We start from the raw sequence: 27,653 nt of genomic DNA on the forward strand, positions 1-27,653 counted from the left end.
TTCCTGTTCAGCCACCCTGCCCAGGACAAACCGTCTGGGCCTCTAAGTGAGAAAGACAGAGCCTGCCTTCTGTAGGCTATATGACTGGCTGTGAAAAAATGGGACTCCGCAGACCTGGCCTGGTGCGCTCTGCAGAGTGGTGAAGAGCTGCTGCTGGGGCACACTGCAAAGGGTGAGATGTTGAGTGAAAACTAAACTTGCAGTTTGAAAGATTCTGTGGAGATGATTTACAAGATAAAATAAAAGTAAAGTAAAATAAAGTTAAAAAGTAAAGTAAGATAACATAATTAAACTAAAATAAAAACTAAAAAAATGAAACTAAACTAAAACAAAACTTTGTTACCGTCTTTCTCTTGCTCTGTGAGCAACTTTTCAGCCAGACTATGTAGGAGAGGGAGGGAGAGGCCATCGTGGGCTTTAGTGTTGGGACCCTTTGAGATAACAGCTGTTGGAAATTGGAAAAGTTCAAGGTAAGCTGCCCACTGACTTCCAGTTCAAAATGGCGGCTGGCTGGTAGCTCCGAAAGCTGAGCCATTCAGGTCTTCTTGTTAGAACTGTAGGTGAGAGAGAAAGCTAAGACTGATAACACAGCCTAATGACCGAATCTGGAACAATTCACAATAATAGTGAGGGAGATGGATCTGGATTGAGGATAACCTACCTTGGCTCCAGCATATGGCACACTCTTGCTTTCCTTCATGAAAAAAATCCCCTCCTCAGGAGTCGTTCTCATAAATAGTACTCTTTTTCCTTTCTCAGGCTCCCTCTTCTCCCATTTATCCCAATCTAGGCAGATTCCGGGAATCACAGGAAACTGCTGTGAAAATAGGGCAAGATTGAAGTGGCCATAGGGAGGCAAGTGACCCTGTCAAAGCTCTGAAGATAGCTGCTGATACGTGAGGCCATGAAGCCAGCTCTGCCTGTCAGGGGTTGAGATGTTTGCATCCTGCATGATCTCTCAGAACCAGAGGCTGGACTGAGGGCTGAGGAAGAGGGAGGCAGATTCAAAGCACGCCATCCCCAGTGACAGCCAGCTATTCAGCAAGAATTGAACTGGGATCTGTGAACGTAAATTTTGGATTGGAGATGAGACTTTGACCACCAGGGCAGAACACATAGCAAATCACTCTTCCTGGGTTTAACAAATTCTGACAAACCTTGTTCTGTCTGGGGATGAGTAAAATTAACAATATCGTTATCAACAAGAAAGGCCCAATGAAAAATGTTGCTCCAAAAAAGGGAGGGGGAGGAACAGCATCAGTAAGGCAGAGAAATCCTGAGAAGGAGCCATCTCTGAATCCAGATGAGCATTTCAGAAAATTATATGGTGCTCTCATGAGTTGCATGAAGGTCTCTCTGAAATAGAAGAAGAATGTCTGGAGGAAAGACCGGGAGGGGAAAAAAGCAAAAGAATTAGGCAGAGGAATGATGATGGGATAAAGCAAGAAAAATATGTGCTCAAGGGCTGGAATGAATCCCTGTTAGAGGCAAGGAAGGGCAGTGTTGGTATTTCCTGCTGCGCGAAGGTATATCATTGCTGTGGACGACGTAGTTGAGAAAGTCTCCCAGAATTTAGAAAAAGGAGGCAAAGAGTTGAAGGGGTGAGAGTAACAATAATGAAGGTTTCACAAACACCTGCCACAAGATGTGGAGCCGTGTGACCCAAGTAAGCATTCCTGAGTTAAAGGGAAAAAAGCTCACGGGAGACAGAAAGAACCGACCCTAATTCAGGAAGACCTGAGGATGAGAGCCTCACACCTGTATAGCCTGAGGAGAGAATCAGCCTACTAAAGTAATACGAAATTCCATAAATACCCAGCCATGGTTGTTTTCTGACGATAAAAATTAGCCTAGCTTTCATCTTCTTCTTCCTTGCACTTTAAGTGTCAGAAGATAATTTAGTAGCATCTATAGAGTTTCAAGAAGAAAAGGATATGATCTAGGAATATTACATATACTTTCCAGTTAGCAGTCACATATTCAGGGAACAGAATGATATCACTGGTTGTGCAAAGGAGACAACATATATTATCTACAAACCCTCCTTGAAAAGCTTCTTTAAGACATATTTGCAAACTGAGTAATGAGACACAATTGAGAGCTCAGAACTAGGTGGTCACCTTATAGAAGGGCTAGTGTGAACAGCGATAGTAGTTAAAGGAGAGATAAAGCTTAAATATCATCATTATGGTTATAAAACTGAATCAAAGCCTGAAATTCATTCAGGAAACAGAGTATTTATAGCATACTAAATTATAGTGTCATAACAATGATCTGGATCCCCAAACTTCAAAGAATTATTGAGAAAGACTGGGAAGTACATGAGATGGGATGTGCAGAAGAAAAATAAAGTGCTGAACTCCTTGTCTTACAGAGGATCTATGGAGTTTATCTTTGTAATGCATTATAGATTTTATTTTTCTTTAGGCGCACCTTTATTGTCTGTTTTTCTAACACAAATAAGTATTCATTAAATTAATAAAGAAACAGTGAGAGGTAAAAAAGATAATAACAAATGAGAAATAAAATACCTAAGATGGATTTGACCTAAAATTTTGAAAATCTACATGGGCTCTAGTCTCTAGGGAGCCTTCTCTTTTTCTTAGGTCTGTGGGAAAGTGACACAGAGGGAGGTTGAGTGGGTAGGACCCTACTGTGGCTATTGTCACCAGCCATGGTGAGATTTAGCTGTGCTACTTTTTCCTGGGGTAAAGGGGGAAGGAAAGGAAGTCATGAGGGATGAGCTCAAGCTTCTCCATGGTTTTTCAAAGCTGTGAGGATGGTGTGATCTCCATGTGACCCAGGACCACCCCAAGGAATGCAGGATTCATCTATAGTAGGGAAGTGGGGGTCTCACCATTTTCTCTGGAGGAGAACAGTGGGTTTGTGACTCCAGAAATACTACTTTACCTTTCTTGGCCTTTGCTTCCTCATCTAGAAATTGGGGGTAATAGGTTTGTTTCACAGGTCCCTTAGAGCATTCAATACATTAGGTACACAAAGCAAGAGAAACAGTAGGTGCTTAATTGATGCTGCACATTTACCTTCCCAGTACAGTGAGGTTTCTGTCAATAGAAACTTCAGGGGAAAGATGAAAGATGAGCTACCAATGGGCTGAGTATCTGGAGAGTTCTGATGTGTCTCTGGAAAGGAGAGGAGGGGGCTACCAAGGAGAGGGAAATAATATCAAGGTGGAGATGGTGGGATCTCACTCTCTGTGTTGCCCTGACAGCCACTCTAGTTGGCAGATTTTCCTTCCCTTGGCACAACAATTCCAAAGTGCCTTCAGAGAGAAATCTTTCCCTACTTACATTTCTAGGGAGGAGGGCCATTGCTGTTTGATTTAGTGACTATAACTCATAACTCTCTTTCTCCAGAAAGGAAAAAGTCGCTTGCAGTTATCCATTTTGAACATAGAATGATGAGAAAGTCAGGCTACTTATAGCTATTTATAGCCTCTTCTTTTGGTTGCAAAAGATGAATATTTCTTGGGAAGGCAATACTTCCCTAATTCAGGTTTTTGCAGTCTAGAAAGGGAAACTCCTTTGACAAGTCATTGACTAAGGCCAGAGCTTGGCCAATCTCGATCTTTCAAAACACAGCCTCTGGCATAACATTCTCTAGGAAGTGTTCCTGAATCTCCCCCAAAGCTGGGTTGCTTAACATCGACTCAACATTATCTCTTCCTCCTACATTCTCCCCTGCATGTGAGAAGGTAGCTTGGGACCACATTCCCTAGACTTTGGCCAGCAGGATTCAGACTTAGATTCTGCCAAGGAGAGTTGCTGCTATGGTGTTTTGGAGACTGAGGAGAAGGAGAAATTGGTGTCAGTAGATACGCGATGTCGCCAGTGGCTTCCTTCTACTCATCCTCTTGAGAATTATCCACTTCAGCACTACTTCCTGGATTCCAGGGGTAGCAGCTTCCTGGATTCCAGCCCTTGCAGATTTCCCTTCTGACACAACACTAACTCATCCCATAATGGTTTAGACTTTTAGTTCCCTGGACTAAGTCCCTTTCTGCTTGAAATACCCAGAGACCCTCTGTCTTCCTTTCCAAACTTGGACACCCAGACTGAGTTAAGCACTCAGTTATCGACAGTCTTTCAGCACCTTTTTCTTGTTATTGCCCAAATCAATAGTCAGAAGAAGAGTCCATAGTCTTTGCAGTAAAGTAGAAGCTTCCATACCTTCTTTAGCTACTGAGAGAAGACAAATCTCTTTAAAAAAATAACTCTGAGGGCAAATCAAGAGCTACTGCAGGTAACCCTAGCCTGCATTATGAAGTTCTCAGAAGACTTGTAGAATGGTTGCAGCAAATGAACGGGGACTGAAACCAAGGAAATCAATAGTAGTAAAGTCTCAGACTTTATGAGTCATTTCAGTATCACAGGCTAACCACGCAGCTATATCATGATTCTTAGTTTAGAGTCGTTGTCTTTGTTTCTTTGTTTAGGATCTAGTAAATTTACCTACTAGTGGAAAACCAATTAAGTTTCCCCACTGCCTGCCACTTGACAACCACATTCTGGTTTTGTAAAACTTGAAACTAGTTACTAATATAAAGAAGGGCGGAAGGAATTTGTTAAAAGATGATCCCCAGACTGTTTTAGAACACGTGAATGAAGAATGGGAGAATGAATTAGTGCACACCTGAATGGACAGAGGGATGGACTGACAAAGCAGGCATGTTCACGACGGCTGGATTGTGATCTGGTGTCTGCCACAAAACCGGCTGTGTCACCCGAAGCATGTTATGTCACCTACATGGGCCTTGATTTCTTCTGTGGAATGAGGCATTTGGGCTGAATGGTTTCCTGGATCCCTTTAAGCTCTGAAGTTCGAATTCTGTATCTTAATTCGTAGTTGGGCCAGAGATGGGACTTGTTCCCACGCACACATCTCCTTTATCCTGCTTGCCCCGCTTCCGGGATTAGAGCTCAGACAGGTGTTTTATAAGATCCTCCTTGCAGATGTTCACCCAGGCAATGAGTATTTCCATGCAGAGCCACAATTCAGTCTACTCCCACCGCTCATGCTCTTTAATGGAGGAAGACCCTCTGCTTCTGGTTATTCAGGCTCCGTGTAAGCCCCTCAGCTGCAAAGTCTGAGCATCTGAGCATACACAGAGCCTGCCTGGTTGGTACCAACTCCCCTGCAAATGCCAAGGGCCATGCTGTCCCTCTATGCACAGGACTCATTCCTTTCCCTGTACTCCGGCTTGTACTCTCCGTCACTGCTCTTCTCTTGTTTTGAAGATAACTTTTAAAAATCTTATTACAAGTACAATACACATTCATTATGGAAAAATGAAGAAAATTTAGATAAGCAAACAGTAAATACATTTATCTATAAAACTACAACTCATGCAAATCACTATCAACTCACTGGTATTTACCTTTTTGGACCTTTTCCCACTCATACTGTAACTTTATTTTTCTCTTTTTCCTTTCCTTTTCTTTTTTCCCCCTTCTTAAGCATTTTTAATGGTACGGTTCAGTATTGTTTAGTATATTCACATTGTTGTGCAACCATTCTCTAGAACGCTTTTCATCTTGCAAAACTGAAACTCTGTACCCATTATACAATAACTCCTCTTCCCCCTCCTCCCAGGCCGTGGCAACCAGCATTCTACTTTCTTTCTCTGTGAATCTGACTACTCTCGTAGTCATAAGTGAAATCATGCAGTATTTGTATTTGTCTTTTTATGATTGGCTTATTTCACTTAGCAAAACATCCTCGGGTCATCCATGCTGTAGCATGCATTGGAATTTCCTGCTTTGTTAAGGCTGAGTAATATTCTATTGTATGTATATACTCTGCTCATCCATTGATGGACACTAGGGTTATTGCTTCTATCTTTTAGCTACTGTGAATAATGCTGCCATGAACGTGGGTGTGCAAATATCTCTTTGAGATCCTGCTTTCAATTCTTTTGGATACGTACCTAGAAGTGGAATTGTTAGATCATGTGGTAATTTTATTTCTCTATTTTTGAGGAACTCTCATGCTGGTTTCCATAGCAGCTGTACCATTTTATATTCCCACCAGCAGTTCCAATTTCTCTAGATCTTCATCAACACTTTTTATTTTCTATTTTTGTTTCTTTGTGTGTTGTTTTTTAAGTAGTAGCCATCCTAATGAATGTGAGGTGGTTCTCCTTTACTTTTAATTAAAAAAAAAATAGAATCACAAAAGTTGGGAAGCTGCATTTTCCCCTTTATTGTCATGAACATATTTCTAAGTCAACAAATATTCATTTGTAATATCATTTCTAGCGGCTGCACAGTTTTCTGTTCCATCACTTGCTTACTATGCAATCCTGGCCAAGTTGCCCGACTTCTCCCTATCTCAGTGTCTGCAGTTGTAAAATGGGGTGATAAATACCTTCAAGGACCTTAGGAGAATGTTGTGAGGATTAAATGAGGTGATTACATAAAAAGAGCCTACAATGATTACTAGCACATTGCCAGCAATCAATAAATGTTAGCTATGATTATCATTACTTTTGCTGTTTGTCCGCTGTATTGATGGCTCTAAGTCATTCCTTATTGACCTTCAGGTTGCTCTTGATTTTTCACTTTATGAAAACACATGAATGTTAGTCACACAGTTGTAGTCATTGCTATTTTTTAAAGCCATCCAAACAGATCTCCTTTCTCAGGGATTAGTTGACTGAAAGAGAGAACTCCACCCCAGCTGAGACCCAAGCTCTGCTCTTGGCTTCCTCAGAGCAGCTCGGTCACATAGAGCCAGCCCCCTCCCTGGGCCGGAATACACCGCTCTGGCCTTGGGTTTTGAACAAGCCCTCTCATAATTCATTGCCAGGGTATCTCACCTGCAGATCTGTGGACCTGAAGCTTTTCTGGGGGATCGGCCCAATGATGCATGGCCTGGAGAAAGCTTCGTCAAATATTTACACGGAGGAATGTGGCATTTCCTACCCTGCTGCTCTGATTACCATCAGAGTCTTATCTTTCCCTGTAAAAGGAAGTGTGGACATGTATTAAGTTGTCAACAGTAGAAAAATACAAAGTCTAGAAGAGAGGGCCTGGGAGACTTCCTGATGCTCTTCTATGTAATATCCTCCGAGGGTAGGAAGGAGATTCTGCCGGACCAGGGGGCCTGGGGGATTTCTGCAGCTGGGAAATCTGAGGTCTGCTTTCTCACTAAACCCAGGGTTTTTTGAGTGGTCAGAAGAACCTCTGTGCATTGTCCTCATCAAGGGAAGCGAATTGCTAATGGCCAGGACAGATCCCCATCTCAAGCCTCTCTATGACAGAAATACACATCAGGAGAGCCTTGCTTTCTGAAATGAAGCCTCGTGGTACACGGGGACAGCGTAGGGTAGGAGGCCAGGCAGAACCGAATTGGAATTCTGCCTCTGACACTGCAAACTTCCATCACTAATCAGGTTGCAAAACCTCTCTGAGCCCCAGTCTTCTTGTCTGTAAGATAGAGACAACATGACCTAACATACAGGGTTTGGGTAAAGATTAAATGAGATAATATGTGTAAAACTCCAGGGTGATGATTTGCTATATGAGACAAAGAGTGACCACACCAAGTTGATACATTCTCAGCTAAATGTGGAGAAACTGGATGTTTTTGAAACCTGGGCACTCTATAACGTGGACAAATGCCTGACTTTTATTAGTTTTTTTTTTTTTTTTAATATTGAAAATAGGACTCCTAGGAGTTGAAAGACTCCAGGCTGGAACGTACTGATCCAGACCAACCTCATTACACACAAACCTCACTATGACAGACGTCATCCTGGCCCAAACTTAAACTTAAAGACGTCATCTTGTTTCCCCTGTGGGGTTTCAATGTCATCCAAATACACTCAGAATAATTTATTTATCCATCCATTCATTCCACCAACAATTACTGAGGGTTTACTGTGTTCCAGGAGCTGTTGCAGGCACTGACGGTCCCAAGTTGAAGGAGACCCAGTCCCTTCTTTTGCGTGATCCTAGTCTAGTGGAGGAGAAAGACCTCTAAATTGACCATTTCATGTCATAAACTGACAATTATAATCGGAGCAACATATACAATGATAGATAGAGGTGCACCCACGGGCAGCAAACAATGGAATTCCAGAATTGAAAGGCAACCTTGAAGCCGACCAGTCCAAAACTTTCTTACGCATGGAGGCTGCAGTGTGGCCTCCCAGCTTTAGCCTTATCATCTCCAGTCTCGTGGAGTTCACAGCCCATCTTCACTCCCAGCCCCGGGCAGCCTTTGGACAGCTCTGACAGTTTGAAAATTTTTCCTTATGTTGTGCCAATATTTGTCTGCTGGTAACTGCCACACAGCCGCATGGAGTTAATCCCATTCTTCTTCTGCATGACAACCCTTCAGATACTGGAAGTCAGCCTTCAGGTGACAGGCAACAGGGATAATCTTAGCCTCACATTGCACATGGGAATACGGGGGAGTTCTGGGACTCGTCTGACTTCAACAAGGGACTTATTTGACATTGAGGGCTTGGTGAGACTGTCTCATTTTGGATTTATTTGGGTTTTAACTACTAGGCTTGCTAATTTCACTGGAATTTATAAGGCACTTGAGCACTCATTATTTTGCAGTATCCTCACATCGACCTGGTGGGATGGTCCAGACTGATTTATTATTTCCATTTTGTTCATAAATAAAACAAGACCCTAATAAGTGGTATGTCAAGGTTACACCAATAACATCCTGTGGAGCTGAGACCCAAATCCTGGGACCCTGGATGCAGAGCAAATTCTACTGTGGTACCTCCTCTCTTTCATGCTAGATGTTCTAGATCCAGTCTGTCTTTCCCATATACTCTACTTTATGGTCTCTCCTTAGATATATCTTTTCAAAATATTGACTATATAGTATCACTCCCTTTATCAAAAACTCTCAGCAATACCTCTTATATTACGGTTTGAACCTCCCAGCCCTTGGAATGACATTCAATGCTTTCAAAGTTGTCTACCTGCTGAGAGTTTCAGGGCTAGTGGAATCGATGGATGCGATACAAATGAACACACCTCAGCAATAGTTCAGTGAGAAATACAGGCACAGGGTATTTTGAGAACACAGAGGAGCAGGGGAGGATCAGAGTCCAGGAATCAGGGATGGCTGAGATGGAGTTTAAAGGCGTGCATACCAGTAGAAGGTCTATGAGAGCCAAGAGGACCTGGAGGAGAGAAAAAGCTTGTTGGTTCTGTGTGCAGGAAACCATAAGTAATTTGGTGTTGCTGGACAGCTAGGTATATGATGAGGCTCAGAAGGGTGAGGCTGCAGGAGGCAGGGCCAGATCCTGTAAACCGTCAGATTAAGGGGTTTGAATTTTATCCTGCAGACTTGATGCACCAAATAGGATTTGAAACAGGCCAGTGACAACTGCATTTGGGATTTGCATTTGAGGGCCAGCCCTTTGGTGGCCCTTGAGGAGGGTAGACTGGAGTCAGAGGTGGGAGTGGGTGGAGTTGGAGCCAGTCTGGCTAAAGGACACGTAAGGAAACTGTTGCCACAATTCAGAGGAGAGAAGATAAAGGACAGTAGCTGTCATTGTAGAAGGGGGAAGGATTTTCACATGTTTTAGGAGAGAACACCAGAAAATCTGAAGACTGGGCCATTGTGGAGATAAAGAAGAGGGAGGATACAGGCTGCTAATATGTGCTTAGGAGCTTTCAGATTGGAATGAAGGTAACTGTCTACCTTGTTGTCATTGCCAAACTGATATCTGGACTGCAAGGAGGTGTTGCAGGAAGGAGGTGTGCAATACCTATTTGTGGGTACATTGACTGACTTAGGCTGTTCTAATAACAAAGAACTCGCTCTCATCTTGGTGTGGTGGCCAACACTGCTGGCCAGTCCCTTACACCTGCTCTCTCTTCTTCCTGGGTACTCTGCTGGACTTTATTCCCTGCAGTCAGCTGTGATCCTGTGATGGGGCCCTAGCGAGAGAAAGGATATTCCCAGGCTTGGTATTCAGGCCTGGTCCATATGTACTCCTCCACATTTTGTCCTTTCTGCCAGCCTGATGCAGAAGAACATGGTGGAGGCTTGAGAGGGAAGGAAGGTGCCTGTATTGTTGTGTGGAAGAAAGCTGGCCACCAATCAGGAACACGCATCTTAGATGTTATATGGGCAAGGAATAAAATTCTATCACATTCCAGCCATTAAGCATAGGGTTTGCTTGTTATAGAAGATAGCCTAGCCTAACCAACACACCTTTCCTGTTTCCTCTCTCACTTGGATAGGAAAGAAGGTGGCGTTTGGTACATAACTAGTAGTGCCAGCCATTGTACTCAGTAGATTTGTGCACATTACTTCATTTAATCCAATAAGCGCTCTGAGAGTTGTAAACAATCCTGTTTTTCAGAAGAAAAAAATCCCTGAAGTTTATTGGTTTGCTTCAGGTTATACCATGTTCCCCCAGACACAAGTACACAAGATTGTGCAATACATAGGGTCTCTTTCTTTCTTTCTTTTTTCCTTTCTTTCTTTCCCTCTTTCTTCTTTTAAACTGTTTTTGAGTTTTATTTTCCTAGTTTTATTGAGATGTAATTGACATATAACATTGTGTAGGTTTAAGGTGTACAACATAGTGATTTAATATATGTATATATTGCGAAATGATGACCACGATAAGGTTAGTAAACACCTCCGTCACCTCACATAGCTATCGTTTTTTTTTGTGGTGAGAACTTTTAAGATGTACTCTCTCAGCAACTTTCAAGTATACAATACAGTATTGTTAACTATGCTCATCATGGCACGCGTTCGATCCCCAGAGCTTATTCATCTTACAACTCTAAGTTTCTACACTTTGAACACCTATAGCTGTTTAGGAAATTCTTTGTCCTACTTTTTCTACCATACTTAGAAAGTAAGATGATTAACAAGAAGAAAAAGAAGGTGAAAGAGAAAGAAGAAGAAGGAAAAGTTAATCAAATGAACCCTTCATTTGTGTAGGTCTAACTTCTGTAAATAACAGATACATTAGCTGGCATGCACATTGGGCTGAACACACACATTCACAGTGACTAAAAGCGTTGCCAGTTAGTGCTTTTGAAAGCAGTGCTTTCCTCCTGTTGACCCAGTTTGCATATCCTTTCCTTCCACTTTAGGTCTCTGTGCTTTGGCCACCATGGTCTTCTTTCAGTTCCTCAAACATGTCATGCTGTCTCTTGCCCCATGACTTTGAAAGTGCCATTTCCTTCACTTGGAGAGGCATTGTCCACCTCTCAGTTGGCTAACTTGTACTCATCCTTCCGCTTTCTCCTTAAGCATCACTCCCTCAGGGAAGCCCTTCTTGACCCCGAGAGTTGAGTATGTCCCCTGATAACTTCTCATTGCATTCTAGACTTCTCCTATGTGGCAGTCAACAGAATGTCGATTATATAATCACTTTTGTAGTTTAGTGTTTATGTCCACTCTTTCCCAGTAGACTATCAGCTCCATGAGGGCAGGAGTGGAGTCTGTCTGGTTGGTTTCTCCATCCCCAGAACCTAGCAGAGTGCCTGGCGCATAGTGTTCACTCCATCAACAGTGAAAAGAAGATTTTCTCTTAGTAAAATAACAAACAGCAAACTTAAAGACTACTCTTCCATATGACTTTCTGGGAAACATACTATACATGTGAAATTCTGAGATGAATCAGGCTACTTGGCAATTTGGTACTGACTTATATCTAAAGCAAGCAAAGAGTAATCCCATTTCACAAGTGAAGAGTCAGAGTGTGCTGCAGATTCCCCCTAGTAGTGAGTCAATGCTAGGGGCGCCTCCTACTCTTGGGCCCCTGTGCCCACTCTTGGGTGCTTTCTGTTGGTTGTTGACATGAGGGTGACTTGGGAGGCATATGGCAGTAAGCCATTGTCCTAAAGGAAAGGGGAAGAATGTAAGAGTTGGAACCCTGGCTCAGCTACAGTAGGAGCTATGTGACCTTGGGCAACCCTGAGCCTCAGTTTCCTAACTTGTAAAATGGAGAGAATAGTTTCTTTCCAGAACTAACTTGCAGAGTTGTTTGCAAGGCTCAAATGTGCTAATGTGGGTGGAAGTGCCTTGGAGAGAGACTGGTACTTAGCAGATGCTCAAAAATTTTTAACTGACATCTAGTGCTTTCCCAGTGTTAGGGCTTATTTCATATGCTTAGGACATGTTTCATTTGAACTAATAAGTCAACAACTCCATTAATAAAGAAAAGGAGTACTTTATCTTTCGCTGGTGGATAAAAAGGCTAATTTAGTTCTTGGCCCAATGGCAGAGACCTGAAGACAAGATTTGATCCTCTAATCACGAACGTGTACCTTTTTCACAAAAGTGTGAGACGTTGAGTGAAGAGCAGTGCCCTGGTGGGGCCACACTGAATGAAGTCACTCTTTGAAAGAGCTTGTGGTTGACTTGTTCATCATTAGCAGATGAGACTTTGTCTAGCTGTTTGTTTCTCTAGATTTGGACAATTTTTGAGCACTTACTATGCACCAGGTATGCCCATTAATCACTTTTCCCCTGCTATTTTGTTTACCCTTACCCTATTTCTGTGATGGATCTATTATCACCCCTATTTTCCCGATAAGGAAGTTCAGATTCGAACGGATTAAGTAGCTTGCCCTCAGTCACACAGCTAGTAAATAGCAGAGCAGGTATTTGACCCCAAGTCTGTCTGAAGCCAAAGCCCATGCACGGCTAAATATATTATATTCTCTTCCTAGTAAGACACAATCCATGGAGAGTGAAGACCAAACGTATAGATAGGAAAAACTAATCCAGCTTTATTATAAATAATAATAACTATGAATAGTTATTATGATTGCCTAACAACTTCAGAAACAACCAGTTTCTTTTGGAATCTATAACTTCCCACTTCGTTTTATAGCGGCTCACTGTTTGTGGTTTTCTCTTTCTGTATTTGATGGTGCCTGAAACCTCCTGGGTCAAGAGGCTGTTTAGCGGCGTTGGAAAAAGCATTGGACTGGGGACTCTTTCTAGCCCTGAACCTCTCCTTTGCATGACTTCGGGAATTCAGTCAAGATCTCTGAGGCTCACTTTTTGTTTGGGTGAAATGGGGACAATTTTGCAGCTTACTTGCCTGCATTTATGGATTTTGTGAAGATCTATCAAGATAATTGTATAATGTTATGCAAAAGACTGCATGTTTTTATTCTGAGGCGGAGTCACCACTTTGCCCCCACTTCTCAATGCCAACAGCTCCTCTTGGAATCCCATATCTGATGAGAATTTATGGTTAGTTGGACATAATAGCAAAATCTCTCTTCCTGTGACATCTCTGCATCCTGAAGTGTTTCAATTTTTGCATACAGGAACGTCTTCTAATTGGAGGAGATGCAATTCTATTTTGAGGTTGTAGATCCAAGGCAGCACTAAACTGAGATTTGTTTGCTGTCATTGACATAAAGTGAATCCTTCATTTGTGGACAGCTTTGCTGCTTAAACCCAGTCTGTTCCTGGAGCCGATGGCCTTGTCACTGAGTCTTGTCACTGTCAGAATCAAAGCCAAATATTGCAGGGACTAATGGTTTCACTGAGGTGGTCATTTCTGTGACCCCAGGAGCCTGCTTTGGGGTTTCCGTCACTGTCAGAAATGCTTGATGGAATTATAGCTCCCTAGTTCATTTTTGTTCTTGTTTATTATCTGGATAAGCTCTGTACCCAGCTCTCTTTACCTTATCTGAGGAGACGGAGCCAGCCACGAGTGAATCATAGGGTCCAGTCAATTACATTTCCACAATTTTATTAGAATAGCTGGGTTTTGTTAATAGTAGCTTAATTTTAATAAACATGGAATGACTGTCTTTGGTGTTCATCAGAGTCTCCTACAGTTCCTAGAATAATTTTGTGTTTTTTCACAGAAGCATCTGTGCAAAGAGGCGGGAGAGGGAACCAGGAGACCTGGTTGCTGGATCATGATTTTGCCAATCCCAGAGGCAACCTGGAGTATGCCTGGGAAGCTTTCGGTCTTGGTTGTGGGATGGGCAAAGTGCCGTGGAGCTCCGGGGTTGGTGAGATTGGGGCAGGGCAAGTTTATTTAGGGGGACTTTTGGGAGTTGGGCTTTGTATAATGAACTTGATTTTACCAGGCACACAGAAGCAAGGGTGAGGGGCATTCTTCACAGGGGAAGCTGATTGAACAGAGCAATGCAAAGTGAAAGTCAATGATAAGTCTCAGGGATGGTGCATCTTTGACTGTGGTGAGAAGGAAGAAAGGATGTCTTGGAGCCTAGAGAGGTAGGAGATTGAGGCCAGGTCATGAAAGGCCTCAAGGACTAAGCTCAGGTGGTTGCACTGGGCAATGGGCAACTCTGAAAGACTGTTGAGCTTGGCAGGCATGGGGAACATGATTAGAATTTTTTTCATTAAGCAGCCAATACTTGATAGACGGTTTTCAAGGTGGCTCAGCAAATACCTTACCAGCAAGCCAAAAGAACCATTTATTGTTCACATTAACTCTGCATGATACGTGTACTACCATAGATATTCCCATTTAGCAGATGAAGAAGTTGAGGCTTGGAGACATTGAATACTCAAAGAATACAGAAGTTAAAAATTATATTTCAATACCATACCCCATATTTCTGTCTGATAGGATCCTATTGAATTCTTATAGACTTCAGCTGGAGATTAGGTAACTTTTGCTCTGATGCATTACAAGGGTTTAGACCTTCTTCCAAGATTCTAAAGTGGAAAGAGGCCAACATGGCATCAGTAAAATTCAAAGTAGTTAACACTTAGTAGAGATATAATTCGGCCTCTCTCTTAACCGTTTCTTACTCAAAACCAATGTATTATTATTTTCATTGGCTCTGGGGAAGGCTGGAACTTGTCTGAAGAATGCTGCACAACTAGAAATTTTGTAACATTTCCTACATCCGCCCTGATAACGTAGAGATCAGCTCCTGATGTTAATGCCACACTGGAGGCCTAAATGATTCTGGGAGAGCAGAAGAAATTTTAGTCTTTACAAATACCTCCAGAGTGGGTGAGACTTTTATACAGACTTGCAGATAAACCCAAAGAATCTACTGGCCTGGCTCAAGTTTAAGAAGGGTTGCAATGTTGCATCTCAGGACAGGAAAGAATAGGACTGTGAAAGAACCGCATAATTCTTTCCTGAGTTGTATTTCTGATGATTATAAAAATGAATTCTGGCTTTTAGGCATAGCACTGGGTGTTCATGGATCAGGGTTGAAGTAACCACTCTGCTACTCACTAGTGTAAACTTCAGCGAGTCACTTACCTGTTCTGAACAGGTTTCACATCTTTCAGGTAAATGTAATGCCCCCTTCCATACAGCGGTGTTGAGAGAATGCAGTTTGCAAGCATACAGCTAGAGTGGGTCCTGAGTATAGTAAGTACTCAGAAGAAATTACGTGAATTTGGGATTAGTTCTTTTCTTTGAGTCCTGGATGTTTGGTTTGGTTTTTGTTCTCCATAAGATTACGTTATAGTGACTCTAAGTTTCTTTTATCACCTAGATTCCTCTCCAGACACTTGTAACACTGCTTCAGGAAGACTTTCCCAACATCTGGAGAATTTCTGTGTTCCCTCTGCCAGTCTGGGATGCCTATGTACCATGTTGCTGGGTCTGGGATTCAGGCTGAAGCCAAAGGCAGTTATCCTTTAAAGTATCCAGCTGTAAAAGTAAGTTATTTATCTGACAAAGGGTTAATCTCCATAACATATAAAGAACTCACACAGCTCAACAACAAAAAAATCAAACAACCCGATCAAAAAATGGGCAGGGGACATGAACAGACATTTCTCCAAAGAAGATATAAGGATGGCCAAAAGACACATGAAAAGATGCTCATCATCACTAATCATCAGGGAAATGCAAATCAAAACTACACTAAGATATCACCTTACTACTGTTAGAATGGCAAAAATATCCAGAACCAAGAGTGACCAATGTTGGAGAGCTTGTGGAGAAAAAGGAACCCTCATACACTGTTGGTGGGAATGCAAACTGGTGCAGCCACTACGGAAAACAGTATGGAGACTTCTCAAAAAGTTAAAAATAGAAATACCTTATGACCCAGCCATCCCACTACTGAGTATCTATCCTAAGAACCTGAAATCAGCAATTCCAAGAGTCCCATGCACCCCATGTTCATCGCAGCATTATTTACAATAGCCAAGACGTGGAACCACCCTAAGTGCCCAGCAACTGATGATTTGATAAAGAAGATATGGTATATATATATACAATGGAATACTACTCAGCCATAAAAAAGGACAAAATCGTCCCATTCACAACAACATGGATGGACCTTGAGGGTATTATGTTAAGTGAAATGAGCCAGACAGAGAAAGATGAACTCTGTATGATTCCATTCGTAGGTGGAAGTTAACATATAGACAAAGAGAACTGATCGGTGGTAACCAGGGGGAAGGGGGTTGCGGGGAGGGCACAGAGGGTGAAGTGGTGCACCTACAACATGACTAACAATAATGAACAACTGAAGTTTCACAAGGTTGTAAACTATCATAATCTTAATAAAAAAGAAAAGTAAGTGCATCATTGTGATTAGGAGGAAGATCACATTTTTGAGCTCCCAAAAAGTCATCTTATCCCAAGATATAAATGACATCTCAAAATATCTACAGACTTGATGGAAAATCAAACTAAGGCTAGAACTAACTTGGAAAGAGGTTTTTCTTTTAAAGATTTTATTTTTTTCCTTTTTCTCCCCAAAGCCCCCTGGTACATAGTTGTACATTCTTAGTTGTGGGTCCTTCTAGTTGTGGCATGTGGGATGCCGCCTCTGCATGGCCTGATGAGCGGTGCCATGTCCATGCCCAGGGTTTGAACTGACGAAACACTGGGCCGCCTGCAGTGGAGCACGTGAACTTAACCACTCAGCCATGGGGCCGGCCCCTGGAAAGAGGTTTTTGAAAAAATTTTTATATAAAGCAAACCATTGTACATTTGTTGCAAAAGCACTAAGAATTTGTAGCAAAAAGTCAGTCCAATTCTAAAATATTGCAAGTTTCTTTTCAAAATGTGTTGGTGTACTTTCATCCTCATTGAGTTTCAATGAGGGCAAGTCAATGTCTTCTGCTCTTGAAATTAACACGTCCTCTCCTTTTCTTGTCCAGAGCCACAGCCATCCTCATGCTCTGGGTTGCCCAGAAATTCCAAGAAGTTTTCTTCTGCCTCACTGACGGGAACAGACTGGAATGCACTACCGCTGATAACAGAAGAGGCTAAAGGCCACGGAAGCAGGCAGCCCCAGGAGCAAATCCTTGCGCCACCACTTTCTGCTCAAAGATATCGTACAAGTTACTTAGCCTTGGTCTTAGGTCACATTTCCTGGGAAAGAGAAACTGAGACTGAAGTTTGTGAGGAGGAGGCTAATTGGGGAGTGAGCTCAGGAAGAACACTTGAGATGGGGAGGAAGGCAGGATTGTGCAGAGGGAGGAGTTGGGCCATGATGCAGTTTTAGTGGAAACCACCGGCAATCTCACAGGGACCCTGGAGCTGGGATGACCCTGCAGAGTTGTCCCAGTTGAGGATAAGTGATGGGGCTTTTGTACATCCATGTTGACTGGTCCCAGATGCTGTCTGCCTTCTGAGAAAAGGGATGAGATGAAAGCTCCGTTTGGCCGAGTCTTGGGACAGCAGCCAGAGCTCCTGGTAGCAGGCAGAATGGGTGCCTTCAGCCTGAGAGGGCACCTGGGTAGCCACTACAGCTTTGCCAACATGCTCAATATATCACAGGATCAAGGAGGTGTCCTTGGTCACTTGACCTAAAATTGCAACCCCTTAATCTCATATTCCCTCTACCCTGTCTTTAATCCATAGTATTTATGGTGAACTGACATACTTTGTACTAATTTGTCTATTGTCTTTCTGGATCTGCTCTACAGTGTACTCCAAGCTACTTAAGAGCAGGGACTTTGTTTTGCTGGTGACTGTATGCCCAGTTCCTAAAACAGGAGTTGGCATGGAGTGAACTCTCAATAAATATTTAATTGAATGGAATAAATGAATAAATAAATATAACACATAGTGAGTGTTCACTATATGAGAAGCATTCAAGTTCTCAGCACTTGCAGTAAGTAATATTCACAACAACTCCATAGGGAGACCCTATTATTATCCCCATTTTACAGATGAAGAAACTGAGGCACAGCAAGTTTAACTGTCTTGCCAAGGCCATGCAGCTTAGATGTCTTATATTCAAGATCAGAAGAGGCAACAGGATTCATATTCCAAGGCACTCTCCCCTCCTCCCTCTTCAGCAGACGCTCAGTCAGAGCCAGCTATTCCTTCCCTTCCTTCCTTCCTCTCTTTGCTGTCTCCTGGAATGCTTGTATGGGAATCACAGAGTCGCACGCTTCAGATATCTGGGGTGAATCTTTGGTGTTTTATGCATTCAAAGGGTGAGAGCTTGGCTGAGCTCAAACTGCTGCCCTCTCTTCCCATTTTCTCCATACTGGTGCCTTAGAACCTGGTCAAGTCACACAACTTGGTATTTTTTTCTTTATTACTATTTTTTTTAACAGCTGTTGACAAATGCAGAGGCTATTATGGTTTATGGTGTTCCTTTGCATGCACCATCTCATTTGATCAGCTCAACAGCCCAGGGATATGGGCAGTGCAAGGATGGCCACTGCAGTTTATCGATGAGGAACCAGAGGCTCAGAGAGGTTGCGTGAAGCTATTTGGAAGAAGGGTTTCGTTTCTAGTTATAAGTAAGTCCTATTTTTCTCTGTTTTGCTCTTTCTTTTTCCTTATTGGGGGCTGGAGGGTAGGAATTAAGCCTGGAGCATTTCTGCTCTCCAGATTTAGTGAAAGTCACTTGGAACACTGGTGAGCATTTCTCAATGGCTTCTCCCTACTTGACAGATGAGGAAACTGAGGCACAAAGAGGTGACATGATTCCCCCCGGTTGTGTAGTGCCGTCACTGGAACTGGGGTGTTATCTCAAAGCTCACGTGCTCTTTAGGGCCCCTGCTGCCTCTTCCAAGTTCGGTGGGCGACTTCAAAGCTGCTTCTACATTTCCTCGAGCAATAATAGGGTTCATGCTTCAAATTAAAAAAAAATAATACTAATTAAACATTAAAAAGCCAAGTTTACTTTAAATGCACTGAGGGTGCATTATCACACTGCCGGCCTGAGGAGATATTCAAGGAGATAGTCTTGGCAGAATTTACTCATTATAAAGAGCTCCTTTTATCCAGTTACATCAGCCAAATTTCACGGCATCTTTCAGAGGCCTAAGGAGCACAGGAACATGTATTCTCCTCTTGGAATTTAATCTAATCTTAAAGAAGGCCAGGTAGTCTTCCTGAGGCTGAGCTCCAGGCCACAGGCTCCAACCGGGAGAAATGTAGCTTGAAAGAGCCTGTTTTACACAGGCCAGTGGAATACTTTGTTTCTTTGCTTCTGAGCTCAAGGGCAGGTTTGAGTGGGCACCAAAGGTGGCTGTCACCAGGCAGGAAGTACACAGAAATATATATTTACTTCTTGAGAGAAATGATTAGGAGACTGAATGTCAAAGTTCTGTCTTCATGGTGGAAAAACTCAAGTCAGTTCCTGGACTATCAGAGCTCCTCACGGCCATAGTTTGAGAACCATCACTCCAATCTACACAATGGTGGCTGTGGAGGTTTTAAGACCTGCACGCATCTCCTTCCACAGGCCTTCTGTCAAGAGGTGGAGTCTAGTTTTCCCTCTGCCTTGAAATGGGGCAGAAATCTGTGACTGCCTTAACCAATAAAATGCCGGAGAAGTGACCATAAGTGACTTCTGAGGCTAGATTAGGGACAGTCATACAGCTTTTCTCTGGCTCTCTCTTGGGACATGTGCTTTTGGATTGCGACCCTGAAGCTACCATGCTGGAGGGACCACATGATGGACCACATAGAGAGAGAGAGAGAGGTGCCTGAGGACCCAAGCTGATGTCGTGTAGAACAGAAATGAGCCTTCTCTGCTGAGTTTGGCCCAAATTGCACAATCATGAACTGTGTAGATTGCCATTATTTAATTAATTAATTTATTTATTTTTTGAGGAAGATCAGCCCTGAGCTAACATCTGCTGCCAATCCTCCTCTTTTTGTTGAAGAAGACTGGCCCTGAGCTAACATCCGTGCCCACCTTCCTCTACTTTATATATGGGACGCCTGCCACAGTATGGCTTGCCAAGTGGTGCCATGTCCGCACCCGGGATCTGAACTGGTGAACCCTGGGCCACCGAAGCAGAACGTGTGCACTTAACTGCTGTGCCACTGGGCCGGCCCCTGTCATTGTTTTATTTAAACATTACATTTGGAGTGATTGCTGCACAACAACAGATAATCATGATAATAGACAATGCCACATATGACAGATTGGAATGTGAGTCACAGTTCATAATATTTAACAGGTATGAATGCAATGTCTTGCATTTAGATTCAAATAACCATTTGTACAATGCATTGAACACAGAAGTTACTTCACATATACTTGTGGAATGAAGTGATGAATGAATCAGTAAAGAATCTTAGGGAGCTCTCTCTCAGTAGAATAACACTTGGGGTTATAACTGACCACATTCTTAATTGGAGCCATCCATAGGATGAGGTTGTTAAAAACCTGTACAGTCCAAGTTAAAGGAATAAATGGTTTTCTCATCACCTGTAATTATTTGATCCTGAGGAAGTCTGTGATAGCTTTGGGCATGGCAATTTAAATGGAACTGACAAACTGAATGGAGGCAAGGATGATGTGTGTGCTTGAAAACCTATTTCAGGAGAAGTTGAAAGATAATTTATTTAGCCTGAAGAATAGGAAGGAGACAAAGAAGTTGTTTCAAATCCTTGAAGGAGGTGACAGGGTTCTTTTCTGTTATCCAAAAGCACGATTGGAACAAACAGGCCAATGCTATAAAGCAGCAGGTGGCAAACTTGTTCAGTAAAGGGGTAGATAGTAAATACTTTGGGCTTTGGAAGCCCTGTGGTCTCTATTGCAACTTCTCAACACTGCCTTTGTAGCACAAAAGCAGATGTGGTCAATATGTAAACTAATGAGAATGGCTGTGTTTCAATAAAACTTTGTTCCCAAAAACAAGCTGTGGGCCAAGTTGGGCTCAGAGCCCATAGTCTACCAATCCTTGCTATAAAGAAATGGTCTCTTCTTCTCTGTAAGCCCAAGCTTCCTAATAAATAGAACCGTCAAACTTCAGATTTAATTGTCTTGGAGAAGAGTGCCATGTCCGTAATATGTTTAAAACAGGCTGGATGGACAGACTGGGCAAAAATATTTTTTCTCTATCTATATGGCAAAGGACTTCTATTGAGAATACATAAAGAACTCTTACAACTCAGTAATAATAATAAAATATCTGCCCTTCCCTTCCCATGGATATAAGTTTTGAATAGACACTTCACAAAAGAAGATATACAGATGACAAATAAGCATCAGATAATATACTGCACATAATTTTTCCTCAGGGAAACGCAAACTTGAACTACAATAAGTTACCAATATAATAATTAAAGTGGCCAAAATTAAAAAGACTGACAATATCAAGTGTCAGTGAGGATGTATGCAATAGGAACTCCCGTAGATTTGCTGGTGAAAGTGTAAAATACTATAGGCACTTTCACGAAGCCTTTGGCAGTTTCTTATAAAGTTAAACATTCATACAACATCCATTGGTCATTCTACTCCTAGGTATTTACCCAAGAAAAATTCAAACCTATGTCCACAAAAAGACTTGTACGCAAATGTTCAGAGCACCTTTGTTCATAACCGGCCCAAAGTAGAACAGTCCAAATGCCTGTTAACAGGTGAATGGATAAAGAAATGGTGGTAGAGCCATACAACAGAATATTACTCACAAAAAAAGGAATAAACTATTGAAACTCACTGTGACATGAAAGAATCTTAAAATATGAGGGAAATAATTCAGACATAAAATGCATACTTCAGTATCCATTTACATAAAACTCTAGAACAGGGAAAATTAATCTATAATACCATCCCAGATAGTGGAAAGCAGATTAGTGATTGTCTAGGGCTGTGGCTGGTAGTGATGGATTTCAAACCTTCGGGAAGGAAGTTTCTAGTGTCATGGACATGTCTTATATTGTGATTGTGGCAGTGGTTACGTGACTGCATAAATTTGCCAAAACTCACCAAACTCTGTACTTAACAAGGGTATATTTTACTGTATGCAAATTTTGCTGCAATAAAGTTTATTTAAAAAAAGTAGGCCAGATGGCCATCCTTTTGGATCCAATAATAATAATAATAATAATAATGATATTAATGGCTAATATTTATTGCATGCTTACATTATCCCAGATATTGTGCCAGATGCTTCGAATGCCTGGTTAATTTAATTCTATAGCTATCTTTCGAAGTAGTGTAGGAGTATCTCCATATTACAGATGGAAACCCAAGCTTTGGAGAAACTTAATCTTCTCGATGGCATGCACTGGTAGTTTGCAGAGGTGGAGTTTTTTTTTATTTTTTTAGAGATTTTATTTTTTCCTTTTTTCTCCCCAAAGCCCCCCAGTACATAGTTGTACATTCTTCCTTGTGGATCCTTCTAGTTGTGGCATGTGGGACGCTGCCTCAGTGTGGTTTGACGAGCAGTGCCATGTCCACGCCCAGGATTCGAACCAATGAAACACAGGGCCACCTGTAGCTGAGCGACCGAACTTAACCACTCGGCCGCGGGGCCAGCCCCTGCGGAGGTGGAGTTTTAAACCAGATCTTTCAGAACCTCAAACTCCAGCTCCATTAGTTACAAAGCTGAACCACAGAACCTCAAAACTTTCTCCTAATTTGAGGTTCTAGGAATGTTTGAGAAAATCAGCTGTCTGACGTTGGACTAGCAGATAAGAATCATGTATTCTATTGCCTAATTTGAACATATTTCTGAGTCATTTGGGGAGTAGCACCAGTGCTGACCACTTAGACTCCTTAGAAAGATAATCTGAACGTCATCTGGAGCATGTGAATGCCAACTCTCAGGCTGAAAAATAAAATGTGGCTGTGTTTACTCTTAAGACTCATCTGGCTGTAACCTCATAGAGCATTTCTTAGGACATGTGGTGCAATGTTGATATATTGGTATCTATTTCATCCAAAAATAATTCAACTGGTTTTTTTCCTGATAACAATTTCTGGGATTTTTCATGACCTGGAGTGTCTATTCGATTAGAATGTTAAGTTTACAAGTGATTAAGAAGACTGACTAACTGAGAAATCAAACCAATCAGGGTAAGAATTGTGGATTACAAGGCAGGAATCTTCTCTTTTTCTCTGCCACTAACTTGTTAGGGCCTTTGGGCAACTCACTCTCTAGATTGTAGTTTCCTTATGTGCAAAATGAAATAAAGGATATTTAATAAGCTTTAATAAGAGTTTAATTCACAAACCTGACAATAAATCTACTATTTCCACAGCCTCATTGGCAAAGAAGTGAACTGTATTAATCAGATCTACTGTAGCATCAAATAAACCCCAAATCAGTGGCCTCTAACTACAAGTTTTATTTCTTGCTTACAGGTCTGCTGGTCAGGTTCAGTCTGTGGGTAGGATTTTGTCTGCATGTCAGTTTCCAGAGTACTCCACACATCTCTCATTCCTGGATCTAGGCTGAAGAAGCAACAGGCACTTGCACCCCACTTCTCGTGGTGAATGCAGGAGTGGCAGAGTGAGATTGGAAACACAGAAAGCTCAAAACTGACCTCCTGTCACTTTCACCTACAGCCCATTGGCCAAAGTAAGTTGCCTGGCCAAACTCAAAGTCATTGAGGCTGGGAGGTATGCCCTGTCTATGGTGGTGGTGCAAAGAGAATGAATATTTCCTGAAGAATAACATAATTTCCCAATGAGCACAACCTCAAAAACTTTAAGAAAATTCTAAGTAGCTCGTTCTACGAGTCAAAGAGTCTGCTTTCTCACTTACTCAGAGGCTGATTCACTGATCTCCAATCTCCTTACCCTCTCAGCCCCTCCCTGAGTTTTCTGGTTCTTAAGGGAAGACCTAATTCCTCTATTAGACTTGGAGGTCAAACTGTAGGTCCTTTGAGGGCTTAAGATATTGGTTTCAGCATTTCTGATCTTTCATGGGATTTAAGGATCAAAATATCATTTTGAATAACATTGACCTATGGTATTTGTAATCTTTTGTGATCTTGATAGAGTCAGGAAAATATTTTCGAATGAGAATTCTCTGATCAATGGCGTATGCTCTATGATACATCTTGCTCCCATACCAGCTGTAATATTCTCTCTGACCACATGGATTCATGAACATCAAACAGGCAAAATTAAGAGGTCTACACTGAATGAACGACCCCTCCTTGCTGAACCCTTAGCTTTCTTCTGGGTAGGAGGAATTCACAGGCTGGCGGTGATTGAGCCCTGCCTTGGATGAACCACTTGTATTGTCTATTGTATTGGTTGAGTCAGGCTTCTGCCGCTGTAGCATGAAAGCGTCCATAGACAATATGTAACTGAACAGATGTGGCTGTGTTCCAGTAAAACTTTATTTACAAAAACAGGTGGTTGGACAGCCGTGGCCCAGGGACAGTAGTTTACAGACCCCTGCTCTAAATGGCAATTCCTCAACAGCAGTTGGCACTATTCTGATTGAGACAGATGTGTACAACAGAGGATGATGGGTTTCCACCAAATTCTTTTCTTCTGGAAACTTGATGATATGTTTTTCCTGGAGAAGAAAGTCTTTCATTTAGTTATTCAACCCCTTACTGTATGTATATATATATTTTTTTAATTAAAATTTTTTCCAGCTTTATTGAAATATAGTTGACACACAACATTGTATAATTTTAAGTTGTACAATTTAAGGTGTAATGATTTGATATTTGTATATATTATAAAATGATTACCACAATAAAGTTAGTTAATATTTTCTTTGAATAGAGCATAGTGTTGTGGTCAAACGTACTTGTAATGTAGTGATACTTCCAGGCGTGCAAAGGAATGTTCGAGTTCTGGCTCTGCTACTACTGTGCTCTGTAATCATGGATGCATCTGTTTTCATCTCAGGGCCTTAATTCCTCCCTCTGTAAGACAAGAGGTGAGAATAATTGTCTTGAAGGTTCTTTTAACTCCAACCTGGCAGGAGTTTCGATGCAAATTTCTCTTGATGAGCTTGTTTGATGCGAAAGTCTCATGGACTCTGAGGAGAAAAGACACATATCCCTAGGTTTTGGGGGTTTAACATTCTTTTCTACTTGTGAATGGGGGAGGGGTTTGTGGGGAGAAGGTGGGCCGTGACACCAATGTGTTTGTTTTTATGTCACTTCATTTTGAATATAGTCAAGATTGGCTGGGTCAGATAATATCAATACTCAACAGAATTGCCTAAGCTGTCAAATAAAAATTAAAAATAAACGCTTTCTTTAATTCAATTCAATAACACATGCCAATAACCCACAAAGAGTAGTGTTAGGTGTTAAGGGGAAATTAAGGCTGAAGAACCCCAATTTTGCCCTCAAGAAGCTTCCCTCTTGTGGAAGAAGTCAACAACTGACTGTAAAACAAAACCATTTGGAACATATTCAGTAGAAAAAAAGCAATAACCAGCCTGTCTTGAGTACTTATTATATGCCAGGCACTGGCCTAAGCATTTTATGTAATCTCTTTTGATTTTAATAATGACTCCATGAGGTAGATATTTCATTTTTCAGATGAAGAAACTGAGGCACAGCTGGGGAGTGGCAGAGCTGAGATATGAATCCCACAGCCTAGCTCTAAAGCTCATGCTCTTAATCACCTGCAATACTGTTTCCTGATAAGCCCCTTCCCCATGACATAGAAGAGGGGCAGGAGAGACACATTGCAACAGAGACAGTAGTAGGTGGCAGAGCAATCCACAAAGACTGAGGATGCTTTTCATGAGCAGAGCAGGGGAAAGAGAAGAACACTTCTCCCACTGGGTAACATCATCCCCACTGTCACTGACAAGGGAATCTGTAAACAGAGATGTAATACAGTGTGCCTACATTTTCACAGAAAAATAACTAAAGCTAGGACTGGAGCCCAGATATCTTGCCTTTTCTTCAAAGCTTTCCCTATTTGTCCCTGGCTTCTCAAATATAAATAATCATTTGAGGGCCAACTCAAGATTTTTGACTCATTTGCATACCATCTGTCTTATTGTTTCTTTCATGTTTTCTTTGGAGTAACTCTTTTTTTTAAACCAAAATGGAAATATGACAGAAGAAAAGTTGATCTTCCTACTTTAAATGGAAAACAGGTATCAATTGTTATAATTATTTAAAACCCTCTTCTAAACTTTACAACAGAAAGATAGCGTTTACCCAGGCACCACCCAGACACCTCTCCCCGTGCGTGTGTGGTCAGTCTTGAGAGGCTGCCGCGACTTCCTGCTGACTTCACCTGTCAGAGACAGGATTTGAGTCGGCACTGCAGGTTCGGCGCTTCACTGCTCCATCTCGGGGCAACTTACCAAGTTAGAGCCTCCGTGAAATAAATGTAAATTGTATACAAATGACCCAAGCCTTGATCCTGATGAAAAAACAACATGAAACTTCTGCCCTTATTTTCTCCTCTTGATAAACATATATGGCCTAAAGATAAATGTCTTGGGGAAAAGAGTGGATCAGTGAATCTTTTATCCCCATCCCCAGCGTGTGCAGCATTTTTGACCACTCGCAGGAGTGCAGGCCCTGCATCGTGAGTGACAAGTACAGCAGGTCCTTGCCTTTGGGGATCATATCTGAGCCTGAATTTGGGGCTATAAACCTATGGAACTGGGCTCATGGTGGTTGGCCCACAACAATCTCTCAGTGGTAGGTAACCAGCTTGTGCCAAATGTCATCTGCATGGATGCATTTGAGCCTCACCACAACTCCACAGGTGGACAGACTTTTTGAAATCCCCGTTTCACAGATACGGGTCAAAGAAGTTAAGCCATTTGCTGGGGTCACACATTTAGAATGAAGAGGCAACAGGTAAAATGGTGAGAATGCGGGACCCAGGGCCATGGTTTCCTTTTCTTTGGAGGGGCATGTGGAGAAGGGTCTGAGAAGCAGAGTCGAGGTGACTGTGAAAGCTCAGCTTAACTCTTGTGTCCGCCATTGCAAGTTAGGAGGGGACGTTTCTCAGTTAATGCTGATTTATGTGCGACTAACAGACAGGGGGAAAAAAAAGGAAGCCTGGTTTCTAATTTTACATTCTGTGGCACTTTACTAAAAAGCCCCTCAAGGTGGCCGGAAGTTGGAAGCCCTCAAGGTGCGAAGCCCTGGACAGATGCAAAGGTGCTGGGTGGGGGTGGGGGGTCACTGAGAGATAATCTGCCACATGGCTTCTGGACTGGGTCTTAACTCTTAGCAGCAATTAGGGTTTTCTTCTCTCTGTCTACTTATTTGCATAATGTCATACCCATATGGTCTTGTTTTATTTACCTCTTCAAGGGGAAAAACTACTTTAGAAAGAGATGAAACCAGAAGCCTTGACTTTCAGAAGCCCTGCTTCTATCCCTCCTGCTCTCCCACCCTGTCTCTTTAATTCTGTCCCATCTTTGCTTCTCTCTCCTGACATCTTGATTTTGATAAACCAGGAACTTGCTTGAGTGATAGGATCCATTTCTTCCAGTGAACGGTTCCAGTGGGTGTCTTGTTGAGGGGTTTATTCCAGCGGCATTTACAGCCCGGGTGA

The 27,653-nt window shown here is 42.1% G+C and overlaps 1 long non-coding RNA gene across 1 annotated transcript; it reads left to right on the plus strand.

Annotated features, from left to right (window-relative positions):
• Window positions 1–13,089: 13,089 nt before the first annotated feature.
• On the plus strand, window positions 13,090–18,013 carry LOC103567839 (uncharacterized). The gene is made up of 4 exons (XR_011543204.1): window positions 13,090–13,227; window positions 13,854–14,003; window positions 15,477–15,642; window positions 17,101–18,013. It is a non-coding gene; the product is annotated as an uncharacterized lncRNA (long non-coding RNA).
• The last annotated feature ends 9,640 nt before the right edge of the window (window positions 18,014–27,653 follow it).

This window comes from Equus przewalskii, chromosome 8 (assembly GCF_037783145.1).
Source record: "Equus przewalskii isolate Varuska chromosome 8, EquPr2, whole genome shotgun sequence".
Classification (NCBI taxonomy): domain Eukaryota; kingdom Metazoa; phylum Chordata; class Mammalia; order Perissodactyla; family Equidae; genus Equus; species Equus przewalskii.